We start from the raw sequence: 7,862 nt of genomic DNA, 5'->3' as shown, positions 1-7,862 counted from the left end.
CTTTTTTATTTATTTATTAAACCAATTTATATAGCCACCCATCTCATAAACAAGCAACTCTGGGCAGCATACAAGAGAGCTAAAAGAGTTAATAAATAGTAAATAAAGCATGAAAACCAAACTAAAACATTGAATAATAGATGAAGGGATGTTAAATAAAGTGGAGCCACCTCACTAGTTCACACATCCCCTGGGGTTCCTGCAGGCTTAACCAAGTGTTGAGGGACCTCCAAAAGCTCAACAGCAAAAAAGCCAACTACACCTTGGGGAGTAGAAGATTCCACAGGATAGGCATCACAGCAAAGGCCCACCCATGAGGGCCTGCCAAATGGAGCTTTATATTTTTTTAAATTGGAGAGGGATTGTTTTACACTGTGGTGAGAGAGATGATGTTTTACTATATGGATTGTTTTCGTGCTTCATCCTTTTCCAAAATTCATTATTTTTCCAAAGTGCCATGTAATTTATTAATCCAAAGTAAACTTGTAAGAATTCTCTTTTTCCTATCACTGTTTTTCTTGTTTTGTGAAGTGGATGGATTATTTTCTTTGAGAACCAAATGGAGCCAAGAAGAAGAAAATTACTTACATTTCCTATTGTCTCACTAATAGATGGAACAATACAATGTACATGTACAGTATATACTTTATACCAGAGGGAACTGACAAATTACAATCTTTAGACCAGTTTAGATTCCCTAATACCTAGCATGCGTAGCATACGTAGCATGCATAGCGCTCAGAGACTTTACTCATTTTTTATTCTGCATCTAATGTCAACAGAACTGGAGTTCTAACCCTCTCTGGGAATTTAAGCGCCCCTTATAATTGAACTGCCTGTTTCTCTTGCCTGCTGATTTCTTCTATCCCTGCATAGGAAAAGACTGTTAAAGCTAAGGAACACAGGAACTAATGCATAGAATAACATACTCTTCTTGCTTTTTTTGTTGCTATTTTCATCTGTGAGTCCCATTGGTATCTTTCTTTTTCTTTCTTTCTTTCTTTTTCTTTCTTTTCTTTCTCTTTCTCTCTTTCCTTTCTCTTTTTCTTTCTTTCGCTCTCTCTCTCCTCTTTTTTCTTGAAGACTATCAAATGATCTGTTTGCACTGACTCCCTACATTTTGCAAAAACACAACACTATTTAGAAACACCAGACAAAAGCAAAATAAGTCAACAGATGACCTCAATCTGAGATGAAAAACTAGCCCCATCAGATACACTGAATCACAGCCTCCTTCGCTATTGATCATTCTGGCTGAGGCTGCTGGATACAGTTGCTCAGCAATATTAAGGTGACACAACTGCCATTCCCATGATCTACGTTTTATTTTCACCCCATTAACTGGGCTCTGCTTAGAACTGAACTCATGCAGATTAGAGTTAAAGAAAAAAAGGTTGTTCTTGCAGTTAGCCTGAAACAGATATGGCACCAGCTAATTTCTGGTGACTAAATGCCTTTGGCAAAAATGTGTAGCTTTTCCAAGGACAATCCTACAATCTCTTCAATCCATTTTATCATCTATTCCATTGTCTTTCCTTCTTTTACTATTCCTTCTTTCTTCTGGGACTTTATTTTTTCTGGTCCATCATCTGTTCAGATCACATGGGCCTTAACAGCAAGCATTTTCACAATAAAGTACAGCACACTTGCCAGGATCATTTTCCTGCTATCCCTCTGAAGAGGGACCCCAAAGTTAGTTTATTATTAACTATAATGAGGAGGAGGAGAGATGATTTATCTGCATATATTTATGCTGTCCACCCTCACCTTAAATGACTGCATTAAAGCAACAAGAGATGTTCCAGAGAAATCGTATTAATAAACAAAAAAGTCAATATATTTATTTAGAAACAAACAACACAGTATCATTTTCATCTACTCTTGAGCCTGAAAATAAACTCCTTTTATCATCTGAACTGGCACAGAAAACACATTTTGTTCTGCATAAAAGTTTATTAACCCTCTAGGTTCTCAGAGATGGCAAAGACGCCGAGGCTACCATTGTTCAGGATAGGTGGAGGCAGGAGCAGCTCTGGAAAAAAAAACAGGAGAATATTTTGAAAAACGTCTACGGAAAGTAATACACGCACACCCACGTACACAAACACGCAGGACTAAAGCCGGAGAGGATGAGGAAGAGAAGCCACCGAGAAAGGAGGAGGAGGAGGAGGTGAGATGCCAGATGGGAGGACGGGCAAAATGTGGCAGGAAGAACTGGGACTGGGCGAGAAACGAAGCCGGGAGGCGGCAGCGAGGAAGGCGGGAGAGCCAAGGAACGCTCGCCAAAGGAAAGGCGAGGAAAGATAGAAGGGAGGAAGAGGCAAGGGGAGAGCAGAGGCACCACAGGACCTGTGGCGAGGAAGGGGAAAAAAAAAAAAAGAGCGGCAGGGTGGCGAAGGGGGAGAAGAGCGAAAAGAAGTGAGAGTGAGGCGAACGAGTAGAGTAGGGGAGACGGGAACGCGGGGTCGGTGAGGAGCGGCCGGAGGAGGGGTGGGTGGGTGGGCTTGAAGGGGGCTATTTCAGCATCAGGAGCTAGGTGGGTGGGGAAGCTCCAGCCGTTCAGCCACAGCTCGGGAGAGGAGCAGGAGCGAGCCGCCTCTGCTTGACCACCGCCGTCCCCTCGCCGCCTGCTCTTCTTGCTTTTCCCTCAGGGCCTCCCTTTGAAGTCACGTGGCAGGGCCCCCCCCGTCCCTCCCTCCCTTCTCGGCAGCCCCCCGAATTCCCGGCGTGGGGAATGGCCTCGGCTTTATTGTGACGCAAGCAGCCGAGAAGCCGGCGCTCGCGTCCCCAAGCCCTCCCGTGCCGCGTTCTGCTGGAGCCAGACGGCAGCGGCAGCCGCGGCGGCAGCAGCAGCGGCAGCAGCAGCAGGAAGCCCGGAGCTTGTCGAGCCGCGGCGAGGAATTCCCCCCCCCCCTCCCGAAGGTGGCGGAGGAGCAGAGAGCCTTGGCGGGGTGAGTGCGACCAAGTTCCACCTGAGGGAAGACGAGGAGGCGCGGGGAAAGGCTGCCACAAGTTTGCTGCGGGGACTCTCCTCTCGTTTCGGCTGCCTGGATTTTTTTTTTTTTTTGCGGGGGGGGGGGGACGGGCGAGGAGGAGGCGGAGAAGGCGCCGAGCTCGTCTGGGACTCCCCACTGGCCGGTCTCGAGGGCTGCCCTAAGCGGGAAAAAAGGCTTGGCGGTGGTGTCTCTATAGTAACGCCGCAGCTGCGGGGCTCTTTGAACGGGAAAGCTCACGCCGGCAGCAACAGCTCTCAGCAGCCCGCTGGTCCCTCTTGTTGCTCGCGACTCGGCGCGCTTTGGCTTCCTCTTTTGTAGCCCACCTTTTTTTTTTTTCCTTTCCCCTTTTCCCTCAAGCTTTCTGTTCAAGGGGCAGTTTCTTGCCAAGCGGGCGGCTCTGGATAACAAAAATGGGACAAACGCTGCCTGTAGTAGCGGGGAAACCTCTTAAACGTATCTCTCTCTGTGTGTGTGTGTGTGTTTGTGTTTGTGTGCGCGCGAGAGAGAGACGGAGTGAGAGAGAGTGAGAGGTGTTCCTATAGCCAACTACGGAAAGACCACAGCTTATCCACGGGAAAAGAAAAAGAAAAAGAAAAAGGTTCTTAGACAAGCACTACGGCAGCGTTTCCCAACCTTAGGAACTTGAAGATGCGTGGACTTCAACTCCCAGAATTCCCCAGCCAGCATAGCTGGCTGGGGAATTCTGGGAGTTGAAGTCCACGCATCTTCAAGTTCCTAAGGTTGGGAAACGCTGCACTACGGTACTTTGCATGGGTGGCTATCAAACAACGTCCAGAAACCAGCAACGTATATAGTAGTAGTGCTGTACTGAGGGTGAGAAATGGAGAGTGAGGAAAGCATGCGAGCCAGCGAAGGAGATCAGTGAGGATTTTTTTAAAAAAAAGGCAACGGACTTGAAAGTCCCATTTGTCATTTGATTCGGAGATTTGCAAGCCACTTTTATGGACGGCGAAGAGGCTAACTCGCTTCTGACTTGCCTCTGCTGATCTTGTAAACCCTCCCCCCCCCTTTTTTTTTTGTTTCCTTGACTCCTGATGCTTTTTCTGAAACAAATCAGCAAGGTGGTGAATTCTGCAAACATTTCGTTGCGGTTACTGTCAGAATGCCACGGTGTATCTATTTTGTGTTGTTAAAGACGTAAAAAAAAAAAAAGCAAAATTGGTGGGATGTTACTGGCCCCAAAAAAGTTTCCACAGGAAATGCTAGCATTCTTTGCTGAAGTCCGTGTAAAGAAGAAATAGTCCTCAGAAATGATCATTGTTGACAATTCTCAGTGTTACTTTGAGCAAACCCCTCAGATGTAATTAGTTTTTCCTGTTGCATGTTATGCTTGCGTAGAATGACTGGTGAGCAGGATGCCATTGTCCTGCTGTTAGTTTATGCTTCCTGATCTTCCTTCTAAAGTGAACAAGAAGGATCTAATCAACTTGCAGTTGACAGGTATCCATCAAAGAACAAGAGGGTTCAGGCCTCTAAATAATAATAATAAGAAGAAGAACACCAGAACTAGTCTGCTAGAAATCAATGGATTTATTACTATTTTAACCATATACATATCAGATCTCTGAAAGGTTACCATTATCTTAATTTCAGCGATTCTTCTAAATAAATTATGATGTCAGTGCAAATTGTTCACTTCTGAGCCAGGTACCTGTTATGCTGAAAATATTTTTAAAGGACACAAATATTCAAATTACACATAACAACATTTTAAAGCAGGGGTGTCAAATTCTCAACATCATGTGACGTGTTGTGACATATCGTGACTTTTTCCCCATTGCCACCAATGGGGTGGGCACGGTTTTGGCATGACACATCTGGTCCTTGGGCTAGCAGTTTGACACCCTTGTTTTAAAGGAATTGGAAATAAATTGGGTTGTGTCTTCTGTTTTTTTAAAAGATTTTGGAGGAAAACTTTTAACTGAATTTTGTTGTCCAGCAAAATGCTCTACAAACTCTTTGTCTTTTGCATATCTGGTGTAAGTGCTTTTTTTGAGATTTCTGTTAAATACATGATAAGGAATCTAAGGAATAAGACTTAGAGATTAATACTGCAGTTTGCTCATAAAACTATTCTGGTAAAAAAAAATCTGATACTTTAAACATTCAGTTGCATTTGGTTGATTCAAGAACCAGGATGATACCTTTATGCCATATTTCATGTGGAGGAGAAATTGGGTGTGAAAAGCACTTTACTTTGGAGATGGGCTCAAGGCCAATTACAGTAGATTAGTTGCCATTCAGTACATTTTTCATCATTATGTTCAACTTGGAACATAAGGCCAGTGGCCTGCAATTCAGCATTTAACTTCCATAGTTAGCAAGCAGAAGTCTGCAAACAGGTCATGAAGGCCACAGTATCCTTCCAGTAGTATTCAAGAACAAATGATTTTCAGAGGATAGGCATACTGTCTCGGATATTGGAAGTAATGTACTGTATACTGTAATAAAGTTGAGCTGCTTGTTTTGCTTTGCTTTTCTGAGAATATTTGCAAAAAAAAGATATCTACCCTTTCTCTTGCACAAGCATTAAATGCATATTAAATAAAAAAAAATGAGAATGACAAGGCAGTTTATTTTTGGAGGTTAAATGTAATCCAGTTGGAGAAGAATACAGAGACTCTGTCCTGTTGATGTTTCCTTTAAGAGGATAATCATCTCACCACGCAATGGTGTATGGTGATTGAATGGCTTGCCTTCAGAAGTTGGGGGTGCTCCATATCTGGAGATTTTTAATAAGAGATTGGACAACCTTTGTCTGAAATGATATAAGGCGTTCCTGCTTGAGTAGGGGGTTTGACTAGAAGACCTCCAAGATCCCTTCCAACTTTGTTATTCTGTACAGTCAGAGATTAATTCCTTCAAAAGAAATAAAGGAGAGCTCTCATAGGAATGTTTTAAAAGAGAAAGAAGAAATAAACTTTCAAACATTTAAATTTTGAAGGATTTTTCATCCACGGAGACTTGGTTGGGCCCAGAGGGTGGGGTCCCTTTGGTTGACCTCTGCCCACCAGGTTTCCAGGTGCTACACCGGCCTCGAGCTCAAGTTAGGGGTGGGGGTGTGGCGGTAGCTATTAGGGAGACCTTATGTCCGCGGGAGACCACCGTTCCTCAGATAGTCGGGTGTGAGTCTCTCTTTTTGAGATTTGGTCTGGGGGCGCAGTTGGGCTTGCTGCTGGTGTACTTTTCGCCTAGTTGCGCAGCGGCAGCCCTGCCCGAGCTGCTCGATGTCCTCTCTGGGTTGGTGATTGAGTTCCCCAAACTTATAGTTTTGGGTGACTTCAATCTACCATCCCTGGGAGGTTCATCTGAGCTAGCTCGGGAGTTCATGGCTTCCATGATGGCCATGGACCTGACGCAAGTAATTTCTGAACCAACTCATGAGGGAGGCCACACCCTTGACCTGGTTTTCTTATCTGGACGGTGGTTTGATGATCTTGGTGGGGGCTCTCCATTCATTATGCCCCTGTCATGGACCGATCATTACCTCCTGCGGCTGGTCTTCCGTTTTGCCACCCCCCGCCGTGGGGGTACGGAGCCAATTAGATGGTACCGCCCCAGACACTTAATGGATCCTGATAGGTTCCAGGCAGCGCTGGGGTCCCCACCTGCCTCCGTCGCTCACAACTCGGCGGATGCCCTAGTGGAAGCCTGGGAAAGGGCGGCCACTGGGGCACTTGACCGAGTTGTACCCTTGCGGCCCCTGACCCGGTGCAGATCCCAACGAGCTCCATGGTTCTCCACGGAGCTCCGGGAGATGAAGCATCGGAAACAGGGCCTAGAGAGCTGTTGGAGGTCCAGCCGATCCGAATCTGACCGGTTGCGACTAAGAACCTTTATTAGGTCTTATCTCGCAGCGATGAGGACGGCGAGGTGTAATTACTTCTCTACCCTCATCGCGTCCGCAGATAATCACCCGGCCGCCCTGTTTAGGGTGACCCGCTCCCTCCTTAATCAGGAGGTGAGGGAGGAACCCTTGCAGGGTCGTGCCGAGGAGTTTGGTTAACATCTGCTGGATAAAATCGCTCGGATTCGGACCGGTCTGGACTCCAACTGGGCAGAGTCTGACGATCAGGACACGGGCGGTCTTGTCGATGTTATCTGGGAGGAGTTTGATTCTGTAACCCCTGAGGAAGTGGACAGGATTATGGGGAGGCTGAGCTCCACCACATGTTTATTGGACCCGTGCCCTTCTTGGCTGGTTTATGCAGCTCGGGAGAGGACATGAGGCTGGTTCCAGGCAGTTATATCTGCTTCCTTGAGTGAGGGTAATTTCCCCGCCGTCTTGAAGGAGGCAGTGGTGAGACTTCTCCTCAAGAAGCCTGCTCTGGACCCAGCTGTTTTGAATAACTTCCGTCCGGTCTCCAACCTTCGCTTTCTTGCGAAGGTTGTTGAGAGTGTGGTGGCGCATCAGCTTCCCCTGGTCCTGGATGAAGCGGATTATCTAGACCCATTCCAATCGGGTTTCAGGCCCGGGTACAGCATGGAGACGGCATTGGTCGCTCTGGTGAATGATCTCTGGAGGGCTCGGGACAGAGGACATTCCTCTGTCCTTGTCCTATTAGACCTCTCGGTGGCTTTCGATGCCATCGACCATGGTATCCTGCTGCGGCATCTCAGGGGATTGGGAGTGGGAGGCACAGTTCTTCAGTGGTTCTCCTCCTATCTCCTGGGACGCTCGCAGTCGGTGTTGGCAGGGGGGCAGAGGTCGACCCCTAGGACTCTCGCTTGTGGAGTTCCTCAGGGGTCAGTCCTCTCGCCTCTCCTGTTCAACATCTACATGAAACCGCTGGGTGAGATCATTCGTGGTTTTGGAGTTGGGTATCATCAGTATGCTGATGATAC

The 7,862-nt window shown here is 46.7% G+C and overlaps 1 protein-coding gene across 1 annotated transcript in view; it reads left to right on the top strand.

Moving 5' to 3' along the window:
* The first annotated feature begins 2,745 nt into the window (after positions 1-2,745).
* Positions 2,746-7,862, top strand: part of SNCAIP (synuclein alpha interacting protein) — a 124,633-nt gene continuing 119,516 nt past the window's right edge. The window contains exon 1 of the mRNA XM_083356252.1: positions 2,746-2,951. The gene's annotated coding sequence lies outside the window, so the exon portion shown is untranslated. The remainder of the gene's footprint in view (positions 2,952-7,862) is intronic.

Source organism: Vipera ursinii, assembly GCF_947247035.1.
Source record: "Vipera ursinii genome assembly, chromosome: 2".
Classification (NCBI taxonomy): Eukaryota; Metazoa; Chordata; class Lepidosauria; order Squamata; family Viperidae; genus Vipera; species Vipera ursinii.
The sequence above is the reverse complement of the archived record's forward strand: the minus strand, read 5'-3'. Positions and strand labels throughout refer to the sequence as shown.